Source organism: Hesperophylax consimilis, chromosome 18, assembly GCF_061612785.1.
Source record: "Hesperophylax consimilis isolate HC1 chromosome 18, BYU_Hcon_1.0, whole genome shotgun sequence".
In the NCBI taxonomy this organism is placed as follows: Eukaryota; Metazoa; Arthropoda; class Insecta; order Trichoptera; family Limnephilidae; genus Hesperophylax; species Hesperophylax consimilis.
Window position 1 is genome coordinate 8,400,197 of NC_142853.1, and position 16,792 is coordinate 8,416,988.

Below are 16,792 nucleotides of genomic sequence, written 5' to 3' on the forward strand. Positions count from 1 at the left end.
GATCAATGGTTTCGTTGCATGTGTGGCACGTAGCGCCATCTTGTTGAAATTAAACGTTGTCCAGATCAATTCCATCCAATTCTGGCCATAATCATCTCTCGATAGCGCAATCCATTCACGGTAACTGTTGCTCCAGCCTCATTTTCAAAAAAGTAAGGTCCAATGACTCCGCTGGACCATAAACCGCACCAAACAGTCGCACGTTGAAGAAAGAAAGGCTTTTCAACAATAACTCTTGGGTTTTCCGAGCCCCAAATACGATATTTTTGCTTGTTGACGAAGCCACCGAGGTGGAAATGGGCTTCATCACTCAAGATGATTTGCATTTGATTCACTCAAGTAAATTTTAATAATTTCAATGCATTGTTGAAGCGTGTATCGTTCCATTTTCATTAATGGCGTAGTTTTTACTTGTCAAATGTTAAAATATAACAGGTTCAAAAGTAACACCTACCAAAATAGCGGGCTATTCAAAATAACACTTCTTATTGGAAAACCCGGAATTAAAATAAATGATTTGATAGTAGGTATAACGTATTATTGTATACGTATGAAACAAAATTAACTTAGCTTTTCTAGATAATTCTTTACATTTAAAGCTTGTACAAAACTTTCATGAATAAGTAATTCAAATTGAAAGCTTTCTGAATAACTCAGCCATTTCTACATACAGGATTCTGCTCAAGTTTTACGTAATATTTGTTCTCCTTGTCTTGTCTTCCTAACAAGTTACAAATTACATTACTTATGGACGTACGAGGCAAGAAATAATATTAGCTAACGAAATAACATAAACATTTACCATTTTTTTTGTGAAATACTCGTATTCTAAGGTAAGTAATAATACAAAAAGAAACAATGTTATTTTGTGTTCATCGTTTTATTTTATAACATCACGATAACCAGTTGGATACAACATATTATTATATTTTACATGTTACTTTGAGTAAATTTCAAATATACCACGATGTCGGAGATGTCTAATATCCAGCCTTTTGATTACACGGATGAGCTGAAACCGGTAGGCGTACCAGTATAATAGATGAAAGTGATGTAGAATACAAATAAATGATGTTTCTTATTATTTTGTATACTAAGGGGTCAGATGGGGATATCTATATCTGTGAGCCAGTCTAGGGTCACAGGCTCTGTGGACCTCATCAGGGAATGAATGGAGCATGAATATGTTTACCACATGTTCAGAGGTCTGCATTGCCAACTCTTCAAGATTCTACCTATGCATCATATTTATGGAGGACCAGAGATTACGGGGCAGTGAGAACTCTTTCTTTTAAAAACTCCTATAACTTTGAAGTGGTCGAAGAGTTTGTCTACCTGGGCTCCATAATAACGCAGGACAACGAAGACCCAGTAGAAGTAAGAAAGCGCATCACAGCCGCTAACAACATTTACTTCGCGTTGCTGCCAGTGTTCAAATCCCGAAACGTCCATAGGAAAACCAAAATAACCCTGTATAAAACAATTATTAGAACGGTCTTGGCCTATGGATGTGAGGCGGGAACACTGACAGCAAAGTCTGCGGAACGGCTGGACACCTTCGAAAGAAAGGTACTTCGAAGAATCTTAGGAGCGGTGCGAGAGGTAGAGGCATGGAGAATCCGCCACAATAAGGAGCTACATGACATCTACCAAGCTCCCAGACTCTCTACTCATTTACGGCTCCAAAGACTAAGATGGGGCGGACATGTGCACCGAATGCCAAGCACACGTGTACCAAAGAAGGTTCTAACAGGACACCCGGGAGGCAAACGAAAGGCGGGCAGACCTAGGCTGAGATGGGAGGACGATGTCAGGAAAGATGCCAGAGGACTACTCCATGTTGCAGATTGGAAGACGACGGCCGAGGACAGAGGGCGGTGGAGGCTCATGTTAAAGGAGGCCAAGGCTCGAAATGGGCTGTAGCGCCATTGAAGAAGAAGAAGAGAACTCTGAGACTTTCTCTTAGTGGTGTCGGGTACGAAGTTGGCTTTACTCACGTCAGCCGATTGCTTCCAGAGCGAGAGCAATCCGAAGAAGTATCTCTCCTTCCATCCAGGAAAGGTTTTGCGGGACGTCAGTTATCCGGCAGAGTGAGATACCATATCATCTTCCAAAAGTGTTGCGCTATGTAAGGCAATAACACAGCACCATGTTTATCTAAACCGGTATTCCACGACAGCGACCATATTCTTGAAATCCGATATTCAAACGAAAATCTATCGCTTAATTTTACGTGACTGAACTTCATGCGAACGCGATTTCAATGCACTTGATTTTTATTTCAAGCGAATTTTTTTTTTTTTTTTTTTATTAACAAAATTTTTGATACATATACAATTCAGGTACATACATAGTAATATAGAATGAAAGAGTAACAAAAAAATCCCACAAAGGCGAAGCCTGAGCGTGGGTATTATAGTGTAAGGATAAAACAGTGGTGTTTAAAATATATATTTTTTTAAACTTGTTAAATGTATCTATAGAGATCAATGTGATTGGTTTTTTTTTTTTTTAGAGAAGTTTTTATTTTTTCTTCTTTTTTTTAAATTTACAAACATATACACACACACACACAGACACACAGACACACGCACACACAGACACACGCACACACACTCACGCACACCCTCACACACACACACACCCACACACACACATAAGACATAAATGCATGTATATATTTCTTTGATTTAAAGAAATTAATCTTTAATTTACAGAAAGACATGTGGTTGTTTGGTTATTTAGAAACAGATGGCTTAAATTATAGAAAAAAGTTACTCGCTTCGAAATTATTTCTTATCCAACTTTTAACATTTTTCTTATATAAGTTCAGGTTAATATTAAATAAATAATAATAATAATAATAAATAATTATTTTAAATCACTAAAAACCAATAAGCAGCTCTGTCAACCTAATATAAAAATATTATCTGCATAAATTGCCCTGTTTTAATTTCTAGTATATATTGTTATGACGGGTTGACGGTTTACGGTGATTTAAGAGGTTTTGGTTTAATACCTTCTTTTTCTGTGGTAGTACCGCATCATTCTTTAAATAGTGCATTGTATTTACAAAACCAACCCTTATATTTCAAGTCGTTTTTAATACCTCTCTTCACCGGGTAATCATAGAGGAATACATGCACATATTTTCTACACGCATTAATTTTTAAAATTAATTTCTTAATAGATATGTTAAGATAATCATTATAAATTACAAGGGAAAATTAATCGATTGAAAAACGTATGGAGGGTGGCGGAGCTGCAATCTCGATATTTAGAGATAAGATTATCAATTCAATCTAAGTTTTCGTAGTCCCTACACGGAAAAAACTTACTGACATAAAAGATTGCTAATTTATTGACATTCTTAAATTAATCGTAATATGGTAAAAAATGGGACTGCATGCAGATTTCCTAATAAACTTCAGTAAAACACGAATGTGTAACGGCGATGTCGGAACACGTGTTCATAAAAATTCAAATACCTAAGCATTTCGTCATTATATATAACATAGGGCTTATAAGCCCTTTTTATATGAATATTAAGAAATATACATTATTTATTGTACACAACTGAATTGCTTCATGAACAACATTTTATATTTGTTTAAAGATAAATTGAAGATGTCCACTGTGTAATCGTTTCCCTCCTTTCGTATTCTGGGCTAAGAGGAATACATATAGTAGTTAGTCCCAGAATTTCAGCACTGCAATAACGGGATAAACGCAGCTGAATAAACACGTATTCCGATATATTCTAAAGGTACTAATAGTTAATTAGGAAATCGCCTACTATCATTTGTTTAACACTATTTCAATAAATTTGCAATGCTTAATTTTCTCCATGTACCTTCAAAAGAATATCTTTGTTCGTATGGAGGGCAGTTAATAAATTTTCAATACTTTGTAAATCAGATGCAAAAGCATTAAAAATTTTCTCACAAATCTGTCATTTAATGAACCAACATTTGTTTAATTCTTCACGCGTAAAACTGGACGGAATTGTCAAAACGTAATCAAAACAATCATTTTCACATTAAAGAAGTTTTCATTGTAGCCTATAACGGTATTCATTATAACTTATATAACTTACAAATTACCAAAAAAAAAACAATGACAAAAAAACTTTTTTCTTTCTTTTTTAATGGCGAGACTGTTTCCGTTCCACTGTGGAAAATGAAATTAAAACGAAAAACCCGCGGAAAATAAAAACGGAAAGTGGCAAGTCGCTAATTCTTCCGCGGGCGTTGGAAAACTTTCAGCGAAAACATCAACTCAAAGGATTTGTGCCTTTAATGAGGTCGCTCACGGGGGCATAAGTTATTTAATTTGGAGCAAAGCAAGTGTGAAGCAGCATTAGGGGTGTATAATTTACATTTTTCTTTGCGGAGCGAGGTCAGGGGATACCTGAGCCTGGGGGAGACATTTTCGTAGGGGCTTTAAACACGATATGACTCTGGGCAGTTTACCGAATGCCTGGGGCATTACGCATTACAACGTTACAGCGTTACTTTGCCGCGCTCTCCACTTAAAGTTACTTTATTTTACGTTCGTTTGCTTTTATTGAATAAATAAAATAAGCTTTTCGAAATTTTGTTCATCAAAAATTTATTAAATAAATTAAACGGTGGGGGTTTGTGGGGTGAAAAATTGATTATTAATAAATATTCTTATCTAATTTATGGATTCATGATTTTTTAAATTGACCATTTATAATCAAACTTACCAATTTTACTTGTAGTGATGTGAAATATTCCTGCTTTGAAACTTTTAATTTTTTGAAAATTGGAACTGATTGTTCAGAGTTCGTTTAAATTTCTGACAGATTTACCTGGAAGGTAAACAATTATAAATGTATATTATAACAAATGCATATTTCAAGTTGACAGATGCTATTATATTGTTTAGAATTATTGATTATATTACATTAATTAGAGCTCTTTAATTAGTTAACAAAATTTTATTTGTTTGAAAGACGATTAGATTTAAAAAAATTACAATTATAATATCCCGTGATTTTTCGTGGGTCTGCGCTAGTAGCCAGTAGCCTTTACACTTAAGAATATATATTTTTTGTAAACATAGAATCTGTGAGCCTGTTTGCTCTCATCTTTATGAAGTAATTAGAATAAAAATAACATTTCGTTTTTTTCACCTGTCGCCCTCTCCTATCGGAAGTTGGCTACTGCCAGTGCAATTCTCACATTTACCCTGACAACTCGGAACAATCGAAATGTACTCGAACCAGTCACGTAGATTTTGGGTGATCTTGAACATTTTTCACACAATATGGCGAAGATTTCAAAGAATTATTTTCATAGCTATTACCAATGACGTTATAAAAATACAAGACATGCTTTATTCATAATAATCGAACAATTAATTTGGCAAAAAAAGGTAAGTCATTTAAAGAAAACGAGTAAATGAGTGAAATAGCTGTATGAACGGCCGTTTTCATGTGTCAACTGCTCCTAACCGTCTAGAGCCAGTGAAACTATGGTATCCATAATCGGGGTATGTTGTGAGGCTGAAATAAGTAGTAAGGGGAAAGAAATGAGGGGCAGAAGGTGGGAGAGTACCTGCCTATTCAGATCTGGTCACCAAACACGGAAAAAGCTATTTTTAGCAACGCTTCAATTCCTGACTGGTGTTACACCACTTACACCAAGACGATAATGAGAGTATCTTCCACTCTAGAACGTGCCGCAAACATACTATATATTACTTTAAATTAATAAATTGTGAAATAACACAAACTCACTAATAAAAAAATATGAATTGCTAGTCTAGAGCCTTACCCCTCGACCATGGAGTATGTCCATGATAATAGTATGTCCACTGTGTTCAGTTCATAACATAGTTCAGTTAATCCACCCGCATTATTGCAGTAACGCATGTTATGAAATGAACTTTCTTACAATTAAAACATTCAACCCCGCAATATTTTCTTAAAATCAAGTACTTTGTATTTTTAAATATTTTCATATGGTAACCCCTTGGGGGCGTTGACCATTATCGGTGGAGGCGGGGCGAAGGCCAGTCCTCAGCTCCGACGGAAGAGAGACGAGCTCTCTTGGGTTCTAGCTTTCGTAACTAGAGGTTGTTACGCTCTCCGCTGGGAATTCGAGATTTGCTTTGCTAAACAGTGTTTTGAAAGTATTTAAAAAATTAATTACTAGTATATTTCGATTAATTTTTTCTTCTGCCTGCCACCCTGGACGTCTACAAAAATCTCTGCGGTATCTTTCCATGCTGTATTCTATTTATTTCTGTCTCTGCTCTCTTCCCATAAATTTAACATCATTTTTCAATCTTTTAACCGTCCACAAAGAGATTTAGGCTTTTCCTACGCGTTGATTCAAGTGCTATAATATAGGTCTTCTTGAAGGCATTTAAAAGCATCACAATAATAGTGTTTTATTTCCAAGAAACCCCTTTGTTCTATCCACTTCTAGGAGGCGTCTGTTCTATCTTAATGCAAACAAACTAAGAACACGGAACCCACTTGAGCTAGGTATACCCAGGTATTCTTGAATATATATTACATTTCCATACGCGGTTCGATTTCGTGGAAACCCATTATCTAACACGCATCTTCATCTATTAGGATTCATCCAAGGTAAGTACCTAAAAATTTAAAAAAATTTGGTCATCGGCCGAAGAACCCATAATATTTTTACTATTTTTTTACTTCCATCTCTTTGATTATATTGTTTGAATTTCATAATAATACTTTATTTTACGCCTATTAAGGCTTTTACATACATATATAACAATATTTAAAAAATTCTACTCATAAATAGTTCAGAAAAACACATAGATATATAAAAAATATATATTGTTGAATTTGATCCACACAGTATGTAGGTACAAAATATAAATATAAAAAATCCAAAATATTTTTTTCTTTCAGCCGACAAAATACTGTTAACGTGCAAAATACTGTACTGTTTTATCAAAATATTCCCCTACTTGATGAAAAAAACTTCAACAGGGTATGCTTATATAATGAAATTGATGTACTAAATATATCAACAAAATTGGAGTATTTGTTTCCTAGCTGTTGAATTCGTCGCATAGGAGTGTGATATTGGGACGTTGATATAGAATTGTTACAATAATACGGTAGGTACTGTCTTGTAACCGACCTGCTTGGAGTATGAAAAGAGATTACATATTATAATAAATCAGGGGTATCAAATTTTGAATTAATGATTTTATACAAATAGGTTAAATCGGAAATGATTCTACGATCAGATAATTTTATTAAATTTAATGAACAAAGTACGTTATCGTAATTTTGGTTTTCTCCAGTAATGCCCATTTTAAAATTTACATATCTTAAAATTTTATTTTTGATTCTTTCAATCGCATATGAATGAACCTCATAATTTGGGGACCAAACCGTGGAATTGTATTCTACATGACTCCTTACTAGTGACATATATACATAAATTATTAACTAAACTTGCACTTCTCAAATTATACCGAATCAATTAAATTTCATATTTTTAACTCCCTCCAAACACGACGTCTAATTTTTGATCAAATCTTATTATTTAAAATCCTAAATAATTGTCTGGACTCACCAGAACTTACCAATTTAATAAATCTTCATATTCCGTCAAGATCAACCCGACAATCTGATTTATTTTATCTACCCTTGTGTAGAACAAAAATTCGAAAAAATTCCCAATTCCTCGTATATGTGCACAATATAATACAAAATTTTACAGCATTGACATTTTTGGTAATAAAGTAAAGAAATATCGATATGAAGTAATGCGTACGATCATTTAATCATTATTAATATGAGAGTATGGAATGTATCGGCAGCATCTCCTATCCTCTTCCTATTTTCCTCTTCCTCTCCCCTTCCTTTAACACCAAATTAATTTTAAGATACTAAAACTTCATTTCTAATGCACTTTAACATAAGAAACTTCTGTAGCTTGACTTCAGTTAACTTGTATATTTATCTAGTATATTATATAAAAGCTTTTTGTTTCTTACAAAATAAATAAATAAATATATAATACTTTTACAGTATTTATACATTATTGAAATCACTTCTTCTCTTCTTCTTCGATGGCGCTACAGCCCATATCGAGCTTTGGCCTCCTGCAACAGTCGCCTCCAACTCCTTCTGTCCTCAGCGGCTGACTTCCAGTTTGTCACCTGTGCTGCATCCCCTCTTACCTCATCTTCCCACCTCAGTCTGGGTCTTCCCACTTTTCTCTTTTCACCTGGGTGTCCATTCTTCTTGGGAATTCTTTTTGGGACGCGTGTATCTGGCATTCTCTGTACATGCCCAGCCCATCTCAGCCTGAGGAGTCTCATGTGTGCAGAGATTGAAATCACTAGATACCCTTAAAATAAATCCCAACATTTTCAAAGCTTTATTGGTTAATATTTCTATATGCTTGAAAAAGTAAAGTTTCGTGTAAAACCCAATACCTAAGTTATTTATTTCCGAGACAGATACTAACGACATATTTTTAACGGAATAATCAAAAAATATTGGATTCTTTATTTGATAAAATCTCATAATTTGACATTTGCTTATGTTAAGTTGCAAGCGGTTATCACGACACCATATAATAAATCTTGACAAGTTATTTGACAATATATGGCAATCGTTAATGTTTCTGATTGCTTTGAATAATTTCAGGTCTTCTGCAAACATTAATACTTGATCATCATTGAAAATATATAGCACATCAATAACAAATAATAAAAACAGGATTGGACCTAATTGTGACCCCTGGGTAACACCACTCGTAGCAGTGAATTTGTATGTAATGTAGTAATCTGTTGGTCAAGTAACTATTAAACCACCTATATAGTGAACCAGCTATACCGACTTTACTAGACATGGAATCAGATATATAGTTTTGATAGGTTAACAAGTTAGTAAGGGTAGATTTTCCAGTAGAAAACCATTTTGTTTAGGACAAATGATGTGGTTTAATTGGAAAATATTTTTTTTGTAATATTGTACCATACCAAGTCAATTTTTGACCTGCTCCTGCCCGAGTTGAGAACCTACAAAAAAAATCGAGTCAACAGTCAATTCGGAAGGCCGAAGGTTTTGGGTACCGCAGCACCGGAAACCCTTTATTAGATAACCTACATCCTTGTCATATGTCACCCCGAGTGGTTGACTACGTTTGATGATTTAACAGTGGTCTCGGGGTTTATAGGGGGCTTTGTGTTCAGGATCTGCCTGCCCAACCACCTGCATGGCCGGCCTGATCAGTAGAGGCTGTTTTAGTGAGACCCTTTTCCTCACCAACTGGTCTCTCTACCTCATCGCTTTGCGCCCCAGTGGGATATATTTATTCGTCAGTCCTGGACCGACTGATCCATAGATTCCTACTCACCCCTTATACCTTTTTCTCTCCAGAACTTTCATTCTTCTTCTCCTTCAAAAAAGCCTCCACCCAGTATCTTAAAAGATGACATAGGCCCCATTTTTGTTTCTTTGTTACATCACCAACAAAATGGTGCTTGTGTAAAGGAAGATTGGGCAAAGAAAAGAAACTCGGAACCTTTCTCATCTTTGTCGCATCACTGAATCATGTTTCATACAATATATATTTTTTTAAATTAAGTAAACATATTTTATACAAAGTAAAATAAATATATTTGTGGCTTTATATAAGTATCTAGTTGAAATTGGAAGACGTATCATTTGATTGTTTGCTAACAAACAAGTGTTTCTCTATCAAAACATCGACAGGGTCTGTTACGAAAATGAATAAATTTATATTCATGCTGACTCAGTGTATTATTTATGAGGTGTTCTCAAAGGATTTATCGACGGTCCCCGAGGACAATAAGTAATTAATAAACCAGGATTTCAAAGAATTCCCTGCTGTCATAAATATCAATAAATATTCCGGACACAATAGGAGAGCTTTTGATTGATGATAAAAATAAGATTGGAACAAGTGTACAATGGAGTAGATTTTGTATTAATTGGATTGATACAATGGCAAGAAAAAATATGCATGGTTACAGGTTGAGGCGTATTGTCAGTACAATCTTTATTATCAAAAACATGTTTTATTTATGATGTCAACGTAACAAAAATTAGCACAGCTCCTTTTCACAAAAACGACGCTACACAAACTATAAAAATTTTATTTGTGTTATTAAGTATTATGATGAAAGAGCAGTCCTATATTATTTTTCAATAACTAAACATATTTTCTTAAGTAACATTAACTTAGTTTTGACCTACGACTTTTTGACGTGAAACATAAAATCGTTACCGGGTTTGCATACGTACGTGCATTCCTTCAAACATTCTTCAAACTTGAACTAAAAAATAATTTGGACCAATTAACCACGCAGGGTTGAACATGTATAGATTTGACATTTGTAAGAGGTACCTAATAATTTCAAAGTCTAATGTAATATGTTACCACCTTAACCTACCCTGTATTTAATTTAAGTTGCAAAAAAATTATTTAATTAAAATAATATAGGTACAATACACACATTAACCTAAGTTAGAGGTCGGCAGCCCGCGGCTTTTGCATATGCGTTTGCAGTTCTTTAGACATCAGACAGAGTTTAAATGTATATTCTTTATTTGACTCTCTGACATATTTATCACCTATTTTCTTGACAATTTGACTCTTCTCACTTGAAAGTTTACCGACCGTTTAGGCTATGCATGATCGTCGTTTCCACGAAAATAACCGCGGCAGTTTCCGACACTGTACGTCTATAATTCGAATACATTGAATATTTAATAATGAAAGTATCCGAAAGTCATACACTGTTTTTGAAAGCCGATAAATCACTCTTTCAAATTGTGTTATTAGAAACAAATAAAAAATAATTTTAAATTGCTCAGCGTACGTTATTTGGTCAAAAAAAGGAAAAAAATTACTGATAACGAAAATAATACACTTATTTTATTAGATAAATATATTATAAACATTAATGCAACCTTTCTTTGGCATTTCATACAAGGATAATCAGTATAACATTCACAGAATTGAATAAGTTTTCCTCAAATTTCGGTTAAAACCTTTGGTTTAATAGAGGTGTACATTTTAATTATTCTGTGGATAACTTCTATATTTATGTAAATAAAAAGCAATGTATGTTTTCTTTCAAATGAGTTCATATTTCTGTAAAACCTTTTGCCTAGTATCAAGTAAGATATCGGATTTCATTATCAAATATACAGTTTTTAGTGTTTCAATTTTTTTTCATTAAATTAACGACAAAATTAAAAAAGCATTGCGAGGTTGCGGATTCGAATCCCGGCATGCGCGTTAATTCAACTTAAATCCTTTTGGTTGTATGTCACATGTAATTCAAATAAAATAATTTATTTATTTATTTATTTATTGTAAGAAACAAACAGCAATTTTATACAAGATAAGTTATACAAGAGGTTAAATATGAGGTAAGCCAAAATAGTTTCTTATGCTAATGTTGGTTAATGTGATATAATACAAAATTGTAATTGGTTATAACCATTAACTGAAAATGAATTTAACAAAAAATAAAAATCATATAAATATATTAGAAGGAAGAAGGAATAGGAGAGGGCAAGAGGCAGAGGAAGATGGGATGGGGACAGGAGACGTTCATGTTGTACCTTTTCTATAACTGTGCATTAATTTAATTAACATTTGTGGTCGTGCGCTTGACTTCGTTTCGGTATTTCACAAGAGTATTATTAAGAATATCGATATTGTTAAATTGCGTGTTATATTGCGCGCATATAAGGGGGATTGGAGAATTTTTTCTAAGGTTGGTTCTGCACGCGGGCAAATGAAAAAAATGGTTTTGTCTGGTTGGCCTTGTAGGTATGTGAATTCTTAAATAATTTACGAGTTCAGGAGAGTCCAGGCCGTTATTCAGAATTTTGTATAAAAATATTTGATCATATATTAATCTACGTGTTTGAAGTGGAGTAAAGTTGTGAAATTTTAAGGATTCGGAGTTATTTGCAAAGAGTAATTTAAATTTATAATTTATGTGTTTAAAAAATTTGTTTTGCACATATAATGAAGGTCCCATAAGTTTTTTGCAACACATTCCATAATTGTAGATATTCATTGGAGAGATTCAGAACTGAACCATTGTGTGGCTTGAAATGGCAGTAGCCGTTTTTAGTGACCAGTTCTTTAGATATTTAGAGATGTAGGTAATTCCAATTCTTCCTCTTACCCAACATATTCCCCTTTCCACTTCCTCCAGTCTCACAACTTACCCCGATTGGGGGTACCAAAATCCCAAATCCGTTCAATTAGAATTCTAGTTGGTGTTCACAAATACTATAAAAAAAGTAACTCATAATAATTGAGTTAATTGAGTTGAATAATGGATTGAGAATCCATTTTGTGCGACCTTTTAACTGAGTTAAAACATACCTAGCTGCTAAGCACGCCTATCTCACAAAAAAAGTTTAAAAAGCAAATATCAGAATTTAAATATTCTCATTTTGTCTTTTACATTACATTTTTACGTTGGAACTTTTAGTAGTAAGTAGAAAGATAATTTAACAAAGCCAAAGTAAAGTATAAAAGCCTTCAGATGGCACTTCATTAATTTAGTGAGGCGCGGCGGGCGCCCATTGCAACTTTCTTGTAACTCATAAAATCTAATAGATATTACCATAAACTGCGGAAACTGTCGATGAACTTCTGAACAATATCCCTCGAAGCTCACAAGAATAAATTATTGCCTTAAGTACTTTGAAAAAGAGATCCACTTTTCAATTTACATATCGTCAATGTTTTGTAGAAAGGGAAAATAAGTCAGTTTATTACAATAAATACATGTAACTTACTAACTATCGTTTTATTCGTTGCTACAAAGGAGTAAGCAGAGTGAATAAACCGGTACACAGCTCTATTTTGGAATACCTTCGTTGATAGCATTCGTGATTCGTCTCATACAAACAAATTCATCTGCTCTTACATAATCCGACTGAAGAATTTGATTATCCATAAACTCCTTTCTCCGTTCATGTTCTCCACATGTTCAAAGCATCTAAGCGTTCCTTTCTTAAACGTTTTGTACGCTTTATTCAATCTTGCAATATTCACCAATGAACACAATCTATCATGGTTTTACCATACATACCCCTTAGATATCATATTTTTATAATGTTCAGTCCACTTCCATGTTCACTCTGACAGTTTTCAGAACTTCGGGGTCCGTATCAAAACACAGAAGGGCACTTCCTTGTGGACTACCTCGCTTCCTTCGATAACATTTACTGCATATATTATATAAGGTGAATACATTGTACTCACCAGCAGCTTTGGTTATCTTGATATGTTGATTTAAGTAGAGCCCGCACTCTGATGATTTTAAAATTTTGATCACAAACACTAATCACGGCAATATAAGCACACGGCGATCGACTCTCGCAATGATTATGTTTTTCCACAGTGTTTAGCAATCAATCCTGATAAAGTCAGAAGTATTTGCAGACTTACGCAGGCGGCGATTCGAACAATCACTGTGCACATTCAAAATAACATGTCTGAATCCAGGCTCTGTGATTGGCGAGAACAGAACAAAGCTACCTGGGGCCAATGGCGTTACGAAACACATCAAATTCATTTATTGTGTGGGACTACTTTATTTCTCCTACATGTGGCAACACTAACTTAAATTAATCCGCCGCTAGACGCAAGCGGGCACCTGAAGAGAAATCTTCATTCCGGTTTCAACCTTCGATTCTACCGACACTATCTCTACTTCGTCTGCCACCGTCTCCGCGTTCTGTAAAATTGTAAATTCATCCTCACGAATAAATTTAATTAATATTGCAGACACTCATTTTTAATCTCCCATCACCTGAACACAATTTACGGTTCGGGCAGCCACCGTAAATTACAAACATACACACACACACGCATTGCTGCCACAATTGTTGGGGTAATTTTACCTTCATAGATTAAATAACTAATTAACGAACAAAGACAGATAATTAATGAACTAAGGATGAACTTAAAACAAATATCTTGAGAAAGTGATATCGACGATGAATTTAGAACCTTTTCACATATTATTATTATCATTATATTTTTCCACTCCTCCGTCATTAATAATCCTAGTGAAGAATTTTAAGAACTCATCAGAATTCTATTTTCAAATTTTTCTCTTGCAAAAATACGACTTGAGGTTATTTCCCTTTCTACGAAACCCCGACGTAATAATAATATTTCTATGAAAGTCTGGTGAAGCCGTGAAAATGCAATAACGGTGAAATAACAATAGAAGAAATTCCAATATGAAACCTTTTAATATTTTTTTTCCTTGGGCAAAAACCGCAAAAAATTAAAATTATCTTTGGGTTTTATTTTGTTCGTTCTTTTTTCCAAAAAATATCAAATTTCGTATTTGTTACAAAACTATTATCTATTGTATATTGTCTATACAAGAAATATATAATATTGGTCAATTGTGTAGAGATATCAACGGTATTTATTTTTTTTAAATACGGATTTTGAACAGAAAGAGTTCATACAATATTTTATTAGATTGTTAAAAATTACGTTGTCTAGTTGAAATGGCAATAAATGTCACCTTCCGTTGGTTTTTACATGGAAAGGCACTGAAAACATTTTCCCTCGTGGCCTATGTCATCTTGAAGGATGCTGTGTGGGGGGTTATTTTGATGTGTGGAAGGAGTGAATATGGGTCTTCAAGAGACCCATGTTGTAAGTAAAGAAACACGTGTACGTTAGTTCCTCGGAGCATCTTCCAATGCAATACTGGTAAAACAAGGACAGCATACCTACCTAACGCCTGTTCTCTAAATATTCCATATCCGTTAGTTTAGTGGAATCTATCGGACGGACCTCCCATTTCTGCAAAGTCAAGAGTTTTTCTCAGATATTTTGGGGTTCCAGACAAGAATTGACTGCCAAACTCAACAGTGGGCGCATTTTTGATGTGTACAGGGTCAGCACTTACGCACAAAGCATCTGCCGGTCCTGTACAGTACTCCCAGATTCTGACAGGCTAAGTTTTATTTGGCTTCCATGGAACCCACCATGCCTGTGCTGATGACAGAGTACACCAAGAATATCAATAGAAGTTTTATTGGGAAAATTATTCTTACTCCAAGAGGAAACCCTCTCGAGGTGACCGTCGATTCTCTGCTTCAAAGCCTTCTTGGCTTGTCAAACAAAAAACTATCTTGGATTGTACTGTCATCCGCGTAGCAATGAATTGGTGCACACTACAAAAGGTCATTGATGAGCAACAAAAACAAAGTCGGAAATAGAACCGATCCCTGTGGGACGCCTGCATTTATCGAATGTGAGGAAGATGTGACGGACGTACTGCTCCGGGCTCGGCCGCAGACACCCACAAATAAATTTAGAGAATATAGAATTATAGAATAAAAATTAATCCTACATTAAGAAATATGTCAATGTATAAAATGTATGTAACTGAAATGTAAATCTAACTATGTATGTAATGTAAAAAGTAAACAATAAATGAAACGTCGGAGCTTGGCTAGAAGTATACGGGCAGAGAAGTATTGTTAGAGCTGGAGATAAATTATTAAAATCATGAGAGCATTTAATTCGGGCACGATTATTAGAGTCGTGCTTATACGAGAGGGAACGTTCGGCCCCGGCCCGAAGCAAGGGGCCGTGCGCCGTCGTGGCGTGCGAGGTGATTCGCCGTCAGAACGTTCCACAAGCGCGATTCTGAGGATCGTGCCTGAACAAAGAGAGGCCGTGGTCGCGTTCGACCACGAGCCCGAAATTACCGGCCGAGAGGCGGTAGCCAACCCGGCGGCGGGCCGCGGGCGCGTCACAAACACGGGCCTCGATTCCAGGAATCAAAGAGAAAGCGGGCCCGTGTGAACGTCGCTCGGCCAGCGAAGGCCGCCGGGGTCCTATAAAACGGGCAACAGTCCCTTGGAAAGGCAGATAGCCAGCAACCTCCACCAGCTCTACACTTCTCTCTGCTCTGCCTTCTACCTCGCTCCGACTTCTGACTCTACTCGCCTTCTCTTCTTCTTCTGACCCTCGCCTCACCCCGGACCTCTCTGCCTCTACAACAAGACCCGGACTCTACGACAAGGACCAGAATCAGCATCGGACCAGCTACAACGGCTACAGAGACGCCCCGCTCGACGCCCCGACGCCACTGAAGGAAGACGCCTTCTGCCTCCACGGATTGGGATCACCGGCCCTATTTACAGTCTTGTGTGTCATACACTTCTGTCTGGCACAGAAGACGTGAAACCATCAGCAACCGTCTGAACCGATCTCTTATTCCGTAAGATGGCAGTTTGTTGACACGTCTTCTGTATCAAATCCGTTCGGAGGCATTAATAATACCCAATGCATGATTCAGTTAGATAATTCTGTTTTTTCGTGGCGACATACCACTTATATAAATTATTACTTAAACTCTCGTTGTGAATTGTATTTTCATATTCATAATTATAATCTTGTAAATAAACTTAGGTATTTAACTTACATTTATATATATATACAACAATAAATATCACTGACAGCTGTCGAGTTTTTTCTGTGTCTTACTAGAAACTTATAAATAGAACAAAAAAAAAACAGTGTTTTTAAACAAGTTTCAGTATACTGCAACATAATTTAGTGCACTACGTTTATTTATTAATAATCATTTCGAAATCATCGTAAATATTCACCATTATTATAAAATTTATAAATCAATTTGTTTAATAATCAATTGTGCACAGTGTTCCCTACGTCTCGCTCTAACAAATAACAGGATAAGGTATTCTCTCCCTCGCACTTACTGG